The sequence below is a fragment of the Loxodonta africana genome, chromosome 12 (genome assembly GCF_030014295.1).
Source record: "Loxodonta africana isolate mLoxAfr1 chromosome 12, mLoxAfr1.hap2, whole genome shotgun sequence".
NCBI lineage: Eukaryota > Metazoa > Chordata > Mammalia > Proboscidea > Elephantidae > Loxodonta > Loxodonta africana.
In genome coordinates this window covers 106,869,534-106,882,684 of record NC_087353.1, presented here as the reverse complement: position 1 = coordinate 106,882,684, position 13,151 = coordinate 106,869,534, and positions in this window count along the sequence as shown.

The window sequence follows — 13,151 nt, the reverse complement described above, 5'->3', positions numbered from 1 at the left end:
TGCACATATGGTTGCTATGAGTCAGAACCGAATCGATGGCACCTAAAAACAACATAAACAACAACCTATTTACCAATTTCCGGACCCATCTGTGTCTTTTCGGCCCCATTCCACTACCTCCCAACTTGCCTCCCTGCAATCTGTTCTGCATACAGCTGCAAGAAAACTCCTCCTAAATGCAAAGCCGCCCCAGCCACTACCCTGCCTCAAATTCCTCACTAGTACCCATTACCTACAATGGTGTTTTCCAAACTCTACCTACTCTCTCATCACCTTCATAATGTTTACCATTTCTACCTACCCCCCAATCCATTATGCACTTAATGATTTAAAAAAAAAAGTCTTCAAATTAACTTTTTACATTATTATTAGTATCATCCAAAAATATCCATGAAATCACAGGTTTAGTACACTGTCTATACTTTTCTCAAACACATGGTGAAATAAATACACAGCTATTAAAATAAAGCAGGTTTGTGTATATGTATCACATCTGTAACAGAGACCATCCCTGCTTTGCCACTGTCATCTCTCCTTGGTACCTGGCCAGCTCTGCGCCCTGGGGCCAGGCTGACCTGCTGGGGAAAGGGGCTTGGGGACTCCGGTAAGAGAGGCTGGTACCAAGACCAAGGATTATTAGCAAACACTTGGCAGGTCTTGGTTGAAAGACAGGCAAGGTGGGACCAGTGATGTGTTGGTAAATTTTTAGCACCTGGCTCTGTGGGAGAAGAGGAGCCCTGGTGGCGCAGTGGTTAAGTGCTTGGCTGCTAACCAAAAGATTGGGAGTTTGAACCCACCAGTTACTCCATGGAAGAAAGATGTAGCAGTCTGCTTCCATAAAGATTACAGCCTTGGAAACCCTATGGGGCAGTTCTACTCTGTCCTATAGGGTCGTTATGAGTCAGAACTGACTGAACAGTGGTGGGTTCTGTGGGAGAAGCCCTGATTTGTAGTGTTTGATGATTTCCATGGTATAAACATCCCCACCATAACTGCTGCCAATTTGATGTCACTGAACATGAAATTGGGAAGAAGTGTTCACAACCAGCTCCCCCAAGCTTATGCGAGCTGGCTTTGGCATGCCGCTGAGTGGGGCCCAGGATAAGGTCTTAGGAAGCGCAGAGTACTTAAGTCCTGGGAGACACAAAGAGGAAAAGAGTGGTGTTGAGAGGGCAGTTGGAAGGTATTTACTTACAACTCTGAGGCTCACCGAAAGCAGGTAGGTACAGGAGGAGGGAAGGGCTATGAGCACATGCACAAAGGTCATTCTGATAGTCCACAGCTAGGGAGGCTTGGTCCTAAAGCCAAAGAGTCCCAGGCCAGAGGGACCAGGAAGCCCTAACCACTGGCTTTGTTGTCTTATCCTTCTCCTTGTAGAAATACCTCCTGCTTGGAGGCCCAGGAAGGATAAGATTCTGCTGATCCACAAAAATCTGGTGGTTGACCTTCATAAAAGGAGAAGTGAAAGGGCAGGCTTTCTGAAGATCCTACACAGCTGGATTTTCTTCCCTAAGACGGAAAAACCTTAGGCTGGAGCCAGACTCGAAGATGCCTGGCCGCTTTACTAGCTTTCCAAGGACACTGGGGGTCTGAGTCTAGAGACAGACACACTCTGCCCATTCACCTGACCCCAAAACTCATGGGGTTGGTTGGAATATCTGGGACTTCTGTGCCTTTGGGGGCCAAAGGGATAGTGTATGGCAGAGCAGCCAGGGCAGTGGAGAGCTGGCTAAACCTATGCTTAAACCCCTGACTTTGCCCTTTCTGGAGGGTGTGAAATGGGACTTCATTTTCCCCCTCTTCGAACTGGCACTATAGTGCCTGCTTGCCCCTAGCCCCCGTCCCCTCATGGAGCTATTGGGAGCCAAGAATGAGAAAAATAACCAACCAAATCCGCTGCCATTGAGTTGATTCTGACTCATGGCGACACCATGTGTGCAGAGTAGGACCGTTTCCATAGGGCTTTCAAGGCTGTGCCCTCGCGGGAGCAGGTCATCCAGCTTTCCTCCCAAGGCTCCTCTGGGTGAATTGAAACCACCAACCTTTTGGTTACTAGTCCAATGATTAACAATTTGCGCTACCCAGGGACTCCCCTTGAACGAAAGAGAGCCACAAAGGCACTTTTTAAACTGCAAAGCATTGTGCAGAAATGAACAGCGCAATGACAGTGCTGCTCCATCTACCCAAGACTCCCAGGGAACAGTTCCTGCTCATTAACTCAGTGACTCGGGCTACAGGGAAAGTCCTTGGTTACCCAGTAGTTTTTAGAGCCTGGGGAGATGGGATGCACCAAAACAGACAATGGGTACTGAGAGGGTAGGTGGGAATATTCTCAACACCAACCCTCATAACTATGTCTGTGACCCCTCTCTGTCCTCAGGAAGGTTATAGCCTCACCAGGGAGAAAAGTGGAAAGCCCACTTTGCTCTCTTCTTGACACATCCTCTCCTCCAAATGTCTGAGAAGTGCCTGGTGATCTCTTCCTCCCCTGCCCTATTCCCTCTCCCCTGTTTCTGCCACTATGGACAATGACCCTAAAGAATAGCTCCTTACAAGAAATGATCTTTTACAGGCACGGTCTCTGGGAATACAACAACCCAAAAGACTGTCAGTTCAAACCCATCCAGAGGCAACTTGGAAGGAAGGTCAGGTGATCTGCTCCCAAAAGGTGACAGCCTTGAAAACCTAATGGAGCACAGTTCTACTCTGCACATTCAGGATCACCACGAGTTGGAATCAACTGGGTTGCAGCTAACAACAACAAAATGTTATCATTTCAACATGTAGCAACATAAAAAATTATTAATGAGATATTTTACATTCTTTTTCTCACCTAGTGTATATTTTACACTTTCGACATGTCTCAATTGTGACTTTATACTCTCAATAGCCACACATGACTAGTGGAATGCATGGTGGGGTACAGGTCAAGGGGGATGATTTTATGACCTTTTAAGCCATAATCCACTTTTTTTTCCTCCTAGCAAATTCTCACAAAGAAGCTAAATCCATAAAGAGATAAGCATGGTGCTTCTCTGGGTAGAAGCAGGAGTGGAGATTCTGGAGCTGTCCTCTCAAGTCTCTTCATCCTGTCCTCTCAAGTAGCTCTCATCCCCCCCGCCCCCGCCACCAATGATTGCTCCACCCAGCAATCATTGAAAATACCAATAATAACAATAGCTAACATTTATTGAATGCCTACTGTAAGCCAAGAATGGTGCTAAAGTCTTACATGTATTATCTCATTTAATACCCCATGGTGGGTAAAGAAGCCCTGGTGGTGCAATGGTTAAGCACTTGGCTGCTAACTGAAAGTTTGGTGGTTCGAACCCACTCGAGCCTCTGCAAGAGAAAGACCTGGCATTCTGCTTCCATGAAGATTACAACCAAGAAAACCCTATGGGGTAGTTCTACTCTGCACACACGGAGTTATCCTAAGTCAGAATTGACTCAGTGACAACTAACAACAACAACAACAGCAGGAGAAACTGTCTATGCAACATGAACAGTTCTGTTTTGGTATCTTTGAGACACATGGGAAGATACTGGACTGATAGTTGATCTAGATCCTGATTCCAACTCTGTTATTTGCTAGCTGAGTGGGCAAGTCACTAACACATCCTTGGCCTCAGTTTTCCCAGCTGTAAGATGGGCGTAATGATCCTTGCCTTGCATGCTGGTTCTGAAATTGACAAAGACTTAGCCGAGTTAGTGGGGGTAAAACGGAAACTCTTTCAGATATGAAGGCTGATGAGTGTTGTTTAGCTGGATCATAAACCTGTATCTTCAGGAAGGGATGAAGAACATGAGAAATGGTAAATAGGTAGATAATCATACGAAAGACAACTTTTTACTAACAATTTTACTCATAATTTATTTAAAATAAAAATATTGTATGGTGAGTTGGATTTGGTTGGATGGTGAGTTTATTACATATGTAGATATAACACGTGATAACTAGCATAGAGACTAAGAAGAAATGGATCTATACAGTTGCAAGATTCTTGGATTTCATGTCAAATGATACAACATTAGCTCTAAGTAGACTGTGAAAAGTTAACAATGTATACTGTATTTCCTAAAGCAATCACTAAAAAGGTAACGCAAATAGATTTAGCAAAAGAGTCAATGAAAACCCAAAATAAAATAAAATTCCAAAATAAATATTCAAAAGAAGGCAGGAAAGAAACACACAGGAAGAGAAAACAAAAAACAAAGTAAAAAAGATAAAAAGAGGAGACAAACAAAAGACAAATAACATGGTAGAACTAACTCCTACTATACCAATAATTACATTAAATGTAAACGGATTTGTGTTGGAGTTCCCAAAACCACACCTACATTTGGAGATTCCCTAGAAGGACTCTTGGGACTCAGCATATAGTTGTACTCACAGCTAAGACTTATTATAGTGATGTGGTAAGGGTACACAGTGGGATCATAAGGGGAGAAGGCTCAGGAAGAGTCTGGAGGAATCCATGTGTAGGCTTCCTTATGTTCTCTCCCTCCCATGAGGGATCACACAGAGTGCACTCTTCCTTCAGCCATGAACATGCAGCAACGTGTGTGTGATGTTTCTATCCAGGGAAGCCCATTAGAAGCCCAGTGCCCAGGGCTTTTTGGGAGGCTGGACATGTAGGCATCTTCTGCCTTGTTGTTGTTGTTAGGTATCATTGAGTCAGTTCAGACTCTTAGCGACCCTTTAGGACAGAGCAGAACTGCCCCATAAGGTTTCCAAGGGGCAGCTGGTGGATTTGAACTGTCAACCTTTTGGTTAGCAGCCGAGCTCTTAGCCACTATGCCACTAGGGCTCCTTTGCCTAGCACATACAAAATTCTAGACCCCCAGAAGAAAACAGGTGTTCATTGTAAACCGTATTGTTTGTACAACTAGACAGACCAGTGAATCATCCTTATCAGTTAACTGTTGACTGGGGACACTTCAAGACTAAATTCCCAGATGCCGGTCAAAGGCCAATCTTGCAAGCAAGATTGGATAGGTCTCGCCCTGCTATGTTAACTCTTCTTTTCACAGGACTAAATGCTCCAATTAAAAAGACACAGATTGCCGGACTGCATAAAAAAGCAAGACCACTACATGCTGCCGACAAAAGATGCACCTTAAATATAAAGATATAAATAGGCTAAGAAATGGATAGCAAAATATGTACTATACAATCAATAAAACAGAAGGAAGCTGGAACGGCTATATCAATATCAGATAAAATAGACTTTAAGACAAGCAGTATTACTAGAGATAAGGAGGAGTGTTTCACAGTGATCCATTAGGAAGACATATAATTATAAATATGCATGCACCTAATAACAGAGCTTAAAAATACATGAAGAAAAACCTGCCAGTATTCAAGAGACAAATTCACTACCATAGTTAGAGATCTCAATACTACTCCCTCGATAATTGTGGAACAAGTAGACAAAAAACCGGTAAGGATATAAAAAAAAAAAAAAATTTTTTTTATGGAAATTACCTTAACTAATTGACACTTATAGAACACGACACCAACAAATGTAGAATACATTTTTCTTTTTCCAAATGCATCTCATAAGGTCATTGAGATACACCATGTGCTTGGCTAACAGCTCAATATACTTCAAAAGATTGAAATGTTACAGAATATGTCATCTGACCACAATGGAATTAAATTAAAAGTCAATAAAAATAAGATATCTAGAGAAATATTTGAAAATGAAACAACACATTTTTTAAAAACCCACGGATAAAAGAAGGAATCACAGGGGAAATTGGAAAATACTTTGAATTTAAAGATGATGAAAATATACCATATAAAAATTTGTGGGATCATATGTTCATATATGGAGCCCTGGTGACAAAGTGGTTAAAAGCTAGGCCACTAACCAAAAGGTTCGTAGTTCAAATCCACCAGCGGCTCCTTGGAAACCCTGTGGGGCAGTTCTACTCTGTCCTGTAGGGTCGCTGTGAATTGGAATTGAATCTACAATTTAAAAAAAATATTCGTGTATATAAATAAGCACACAGGGGAAACAGTTATGGATTCTTCTTAGACATAACAAAAAAATCTCTTGGGACTGAATTTCTGGGTTTGAAGGATTAGAACCATAGTATCATGGGACATCTCAGTCAAATGGTATAGTATAGTTTACAAAGTTACATTCAACATGCTAGTCTGAGTGGTGTCTTGGGTCTCAAAATCTTGCTATCGACCATTTAAGCTATAACTATTGGTCTCTACTCATCTGGAATAAAAGAAAAAGAAGAAAACCAAAGAAGAAAGTAGTCTACAGGACAAATGTTGTTGTTGTTAGGTAACACCAAGTTGATTCTGACTCATAGCGACAATGTACGACAGAACGAAAACACTACTTGGTCCTGTGCCATCCTCATAATTGTTGCTGTGCTTGAGCCCATTGTTGTGACCACTGTGTCAGTCCATTTCATTGGGGGTCTTCCTTTTTTTCACTGACCCTCTATTTACCAAGCGTGATGTCCTTTTCCATGTACAATTATATGAGATGAAGCCTTGCCATCCTTGCTTCTAAGGAGCATCCTGGCTGTACTTCTTCCAAAACAGATTTGTTCATTCTTCTGGCATATTCCAGAAGGTATATTCATGGTATATACAATATTCTTCACCAACACCATAATTCAGAGGCACCTATTCTTCTTTGGTCTTCCTTATTCATTGTCCAGCTTTCGCATGCATATGAGGCGATTGAAAATACCATGGCTTGGGTCAGGCACACCTTAGTTCCCAAAGTGACATCTTTGCTTTTTAAAACTTATGAGGCCTTTTGAAGCAGATTTGCCCAGTACAATGTGTCCTTTGATTTCTTGACTGCTGCTTCCATGAGTGTTGATTGTGGATCCAAGTAAAATGAAATCCTTGACAACTTCAATCTTTTCTCCATTTACCACGATGTTATGTATTGGTCCAATTGTGAGGATTTTTGTTTTCTTTATGTTGAGGTGTAATCCATACTGAAGGCTGTGGTCTTTAATCTTCATTAGTAAGTGCTTCAAGTGCTCCTCACTTTCAGCAAGCAAGGTTGTGTCATCTGCATAATGCAAGTTGTTAGGTTGTTAATCAGTCTTCTTCCAATCCTGAAGCCTCATTCTTCTTCATATAGTCCAGCTTCTAGGATTATTTGCTCAGCATACAGATTAAACAAGAACAGTGAAAGAATACAAAACTGACCTTAAATCATGCAACATCCCTTTGTTCTGTTCAAACAACTGCCTCTTGATCTATGTACAGGTTCCTCACGAGCACAATTAAGTGTTCTGGAATTCCCATTCTTCCAATGTTATCCATAATTCGTTATGATCCACACAGTCGAATGCCTTTGTATAGTCAATAAAACACAGGTAAACATCCTTTTGGTATTCTCTGCTTTCAGCCAGGATCTGTCATCAGCAATGATATCCCTCATTTCAATTCCTCTTCTGAATCAGGCTTCAATTTCTGGCACTTCCCTGTTGATATACTGCTGCAACTGTTTTTGAATGATCTGCAGCAAAATTTTACTTGCATGTGATATTAATGACATTGTTTGAGAATTTCTGCATTGGTTTGGCTCACCTGTCTTTGGAATAGGCATAAATATATGTCTTCCAGTTGGTTGGCGAGGTAGGTGTCTTCCAAATTTCTTGGCACAGATGAGTGAGCACTTCCAGCACTGCATCTGTTTGTTGAGACATCTCAATTGGTATTCTGTCAATTTCCAGAGCCTTGGTTTTGCCAATGTTCTCAGTGCAGCTTGGACTTCTTCCTTCAATATCATTGGCTCTTGATCATATGCTACCTCCTGAAACAGTTGAAAGTCAGCCAGTTCTTTTTGGTACAGTGACTGTGTATTCCTTCCATCTTCTTTTGATGCTTCCTGCGTCTTTCAATATTTTGCCCGTAGAATCCTTCAATATTGCAACTAGAGGCTTGAATTTTTTTTTTCACTTCTTTCAGCTTGAGAAATGCTGAACGTGTTCTTCCCTTCTGGTTTTCTAATTCCAGATCTTTGCACATGTCATTACAGTATTTTACTTTGGTGCTCGAGGTGCCCTTTGAAATCTTCTGTTCAGATCTTTTACTTCATCATTTATTTCATTTGCTTTAGCTACTTGGTGTTCAAGAGCAAGTTTCACGGTCTCTTCTGACATCCATTTTGATCTTTTTTTTTTTCTTTCCTGTCTTTTTAATGACCTCTTGCTTTCTTCTTGTATGATGTCATTCCATAGCTTGTCTGGTCTTGGGTCACTAGCCTTCAATGCATCACATATATTCTTGAGATGGTCTTTAAATTCAGGTGGTATATGCTCAAGGTCATACTTTGGTCCTCGTGGACTTGTTCTAATTTTCTTCAGTTTGAACTTGAACTTGAATATGAGCAAATGATGGCGTGTTCTGCAGTTGGCCCCTGGTCTCGTTCTGTCTGATGATATTGAGCTTTTCCACTGTCTTTTTTCACAAATGTAATAGATTTGATTCCTGTGTATTCCATTGGGCAAGGTCCATGCGTATAGTCATCGTTTATGTTGTTGAAAAATGGTATTTGCAATAAAGTCGTTGGTCTTGCAAAATTCTATTACTTGATCTCCTGCATCGATTCTATCACCAAGGCCGCATTTTCCAACTGTTGATCCTTCTTCTCTGTTTCCAACTTCTGCATTTCAATCACCAGTAGTTATCAATGCATCTTGATTGCATGTTTGATCAACTTCTGATTGCAGGAGTTTGTAAAAATTTTCAATTTCTTCATCTTTGGCCTTAGTGGTTGGTGTGTAAATATGAATAACAGTCATATTAACTGGATGTCCTTGTAGGCATATGGATATTATCCTATCACTGACAGCATTGTACTTCAGGACAGATCTTGAAATGTTCTTTTTGACATTGAATGTGACACCATTCCTCTTCAATTTGTCATTCCTGGTGTAGTAGATCAGATGTTTGTTTATTCAACATAGTCAATACCAGTCCATTTCAGCTCACTAATGCATAGAATATCAATGTTTAAGCATTCCATTTCATTTTTGATGATTTCCAATTTTCCTAGATTGATACTTCGTACATTCCACATTCCTATTATTAACAGATGTTTGCAGCTGTTTCCTCACATTTTCGGTCATGCCACATCGGCAAATGAACGTCCTGAAAGCTTGACTCCATCCATGTCATTAAGGTCCACTTTACTTTGAGGAGACAACACCTACCCAGTTGTGTTGTGAGTGATTTCCAACCTGAGGCGGCTTATTTTCTGGTACTATATCAGACAATGTTTCACATAAGGTTTTCACTGGCTAATTCTTTTCAGAAGGAGACTGTGGGGTCCTTCTCCCTAGTCTGTCTTAGCCTGGAAGCTCAGCTGAAACCTGTCTACCACGGGTAGCCCTGCTGGTATTTGAATGCCAGTGGCATTGCTTCCAGCATCACAGCAACCCACAAGCTGCCACAGTATGACAATTGACAGATGCGTGGGGACAAATAGTTTAGACAAACCGCACTCTCATCTGCCTTGAAAACAGAAGAACTAGGTGGTGCTCAGCTACCACTGTTAACCATTCTAATCAGGGCCACAATATATGGACTTTGACAGGATGGGAGATAATTGTGGAACAGAACCTCAAATTCCTAAAACAAAAAACAAACAAAAAACCAAAGCAGACCTACTGGACTGGTTGAGACTGGAGGACTCCTCGAGGCTACCGCCTCAAGATACTCTTCAAACCTTGAACCAAAACTGACTCCTGAGGCCAATTTATAGTGAAATAACAAATTGGCTCAGAAAATAATGAATATCACCCATAAGTACTGTGCTGCTTTAAAAAATCACCTGCATGAAACTAAATGGTCAACAATTACTTTAAAGTAAAGATGAGAATGTAGCGGGCAGGAAACTAGATTAATGAAAATGAAAAAACAGAAGGAAAATAATGAGAATGTTCATGCCCTGTGAAGGGCGCAACCAGTGTCACTGAACAACTTGTGTAGAAATTGTTGCATGGAAACCTGAACTGCTGTGTAAACCTTCACCAAAAACCCAATAAAATATTAATTTAAAAAAATTGTGGGAGAGGCGGGGCCAAGATGGCGGACTAGGTGGACACTACCGCGGATCCCTCTTGCAACAAAGACTCGGAAAAACAAGTGAATCGATCACATACATAACAATCTATGAACTCTGAACAACAAACACAGACTTAGAGACGGAAAATGAACAAATATGGGCAGACAGCGACCGTTTCCAGAAAGAGGAGCCAGCGTACCAGGCAGGTGAACTTTGGAGCCCGATCTGGGGCAGAGCCCAGGGGGGCAGACGGCACAGACAAGGGGCCCAGCCCTACCCCCCCGAACCCATCCCGGGAGGGAGTCTAGCTGGTTGGCGCGGGCGGCATAGCGGCGCAGCCGGAGAGAGAAGCACCCGGGAGGCAGTGACTGATCTTGGAGCGGGAAGAGCAGCGTCCCAGCCGGGGAGCGGTCCTGCCGGGAGTTTGGCGGGAAGTGGGCATGGCGCGAGCGGGGGGATCAGCTATATTTCCCTAAAGCGACCCTGGGGCGGGGCCCACACGTTCGTGTGGGGGATGCCCACCCAGCTCGCGCGTGTGGCGCGGCGCACTGGAGGGAGAAGTCCCAGGGAGGAAGTGACTGGTCTTAGAGCGGGGACAGCAGCGTCCCACCTGGGGAGCCATCCCGCTGGGATTTTGCCGAAAGCGGGCAGGGTGTGAGCACGGGGATCAGTTATATTCCCCTGAATTGACCCAGGGGGCGGGCCCACCTGGTCGTGCGGGTGATGCCCACCCAGTTCGCGCGTGTGGCGCGGGGCATCGGAGGGAGAAGTCCCTGGGAGGAAGTGACTGGTCTTGGAGCGGGGAAAGCAGCATCCCAGCCGGGGAGCCGTCCAGCTGGGATTTGGGCATGCGCGGGCGGGGCGTGAACACGGGGTCCAATTATATTCCCCTGAATAGATCCCGGGGGTGGGCCCACACGTTCGTGCGGGAGACGCCCACCCAGTTAGCGCAAGCGGTGCAGCGCACCGGAGGGAGAAGTCCCCGGGAGGAAGTGACTGGTCTCGGAGCGGGGAGAGTAGCGTCCCAGCCGGGGAGCCGTCCCGCCGAGATTTTGGCAGATGGGGGTGGAGTGTGAACGCAGGGATCAGCTCTATATTCTGTGGTGCTACACTCCTAGCTCTCTGATCCCTCCCCCACCCTCCCCAGGCGGCTCCATTAACATCCGAATAGCCTGAGCCAGAGGGAGAATTCAGATAGGGATCTGACTGCATTTTTTTATAGCTGATTACCTCGAAAATCTAGTTTCCCAGTGATGGCTCGGAGACAGCAGTCCATATCAAACCACATAAAGAAACAGACCATGACAACTTCTCCAACCCCCCAAACAAAAGAATCAAAATCTTTCCCAAATGAAGATACAATCCTGGAATTATCAGATACAGAATATAGAAAACTAATTTACAGAATGCTTAAAGATATCACAAATGAAATTAGGCTAACTGCAGAAAAAGCCAAGGAACACACTGATAAAACAGTTGAAGAACTCAAAAAGATTATTCAAGAACATAGTGGAAAAATTAACAAGTTGCAAGAATCCATAGAGAGGCAACATTCAGAAATCCAAAAGATTAACAATAAAAGTACAGAATTTGACAACGCAATAGAAAGTCAGAGGAGCAGACTCGAGCAATTAGAATGTAGACTGGGACTTCTGGAGGACCAGGGAATCAACACCAACACAGCTGCAAAAAAATCAGATAAAAGAATTAAAAAAAATGAAGAAACCCTAAGAATCATGTGGGACTCTATCAAGAAGGATAACTTGCGAGTGATTGGAGTCCCAGAACAGGGAGAGGGGACAGAAAACACAGAGAAAATAGTTGAAGAACTCCTGGCACAAAACTTCCCTGATATCATGAAAGACGAAAGGATATCTATCCAAGATGCTCATCGAACCCCATTTAAGATTGATCCAAAAAGAAAAACACCAAGACATATTATCATCAAACTTGCCAAAATCAAAGACAAACAGAAAATTTTAAAAGCAGCCAGGGAGAAAAGAAAGGTTTCCTTCAAGGGAGAATCAATAAGAATAAGTTCAGACTACTCAGCAGAAACCATGCAGGCAAGAAGGGAATGGGACGACGTATACAGAGCACTGAAGGAGAAAAACTGCCAGCCAAGGATCATATATCCAGCAAAACTCTCTCTGAAATATGAAGGAGAAATTAAGATATTTACAGATAAACACAAGTTTAGAGAATTTGCAAAAACTAAACCAAGACTGCAAGAAATGCTAAAGGAGATTGTTTGGCCTCACGACCAATAATATCAGGTACCAGCACAATACAAGGTCACAAAACAGAACGTCCTGATATCAGCGCAACTCAAATAGGGAAAGCACAAAAACAAACAAATTAAGATTAATTCTAAAAAATAAATAAATAAACAAAATAATACACATAACAGGAAATCATGGAAATCAATAGATAAACGATCACAATAATCAAAAAGAGGGACTAAATACAGGAGGCATTGAACTGCCAGATGGAGAGTGATACAAGGCGATATAGAACGATACAAGTTAGGTTTTTACTTAGAAAAATAGGGGTAAATAATAAGGTAACCACAAAAAGGAATATCAACTCCATAACTCAAGAAAAAAGCCAAGAAAAACGTAACGACTCAACAAACATAAAGTTAACCATTATGAAAATGAGGATCTCACAAGCTGCTAAGAAAAACGTCTCAGCACAAAAAAGCATGTGGAAAAATGAAATGGCCAACAACACACATGAAAAGGCATCAAAATGACAGCACTAAAAACATATTTATCTATAATTACGCTGAATGTAAATGGACTAAATGCACCAATAAAGAGACAGAGAGTCACGGACTGGATAAAGAAACACGAGCCATCTATATGCTGCCTACAAGAGACACGCCTTAGACTTAGAGACACAAACAAACTAAAACTCAAAGGATGGAAAAAAATACATCAAGCAAATAATAAGCAAAAAAGAAGAGGAGTAGCAATATTAATTTCTGACAAAATAGACTTTAGACTTAAATCCGCCACAAAGGATAAAGAAGGACACTATATAATGATAAAAGGGACAATTGATCAGGAAGACATAACCATATTAAAT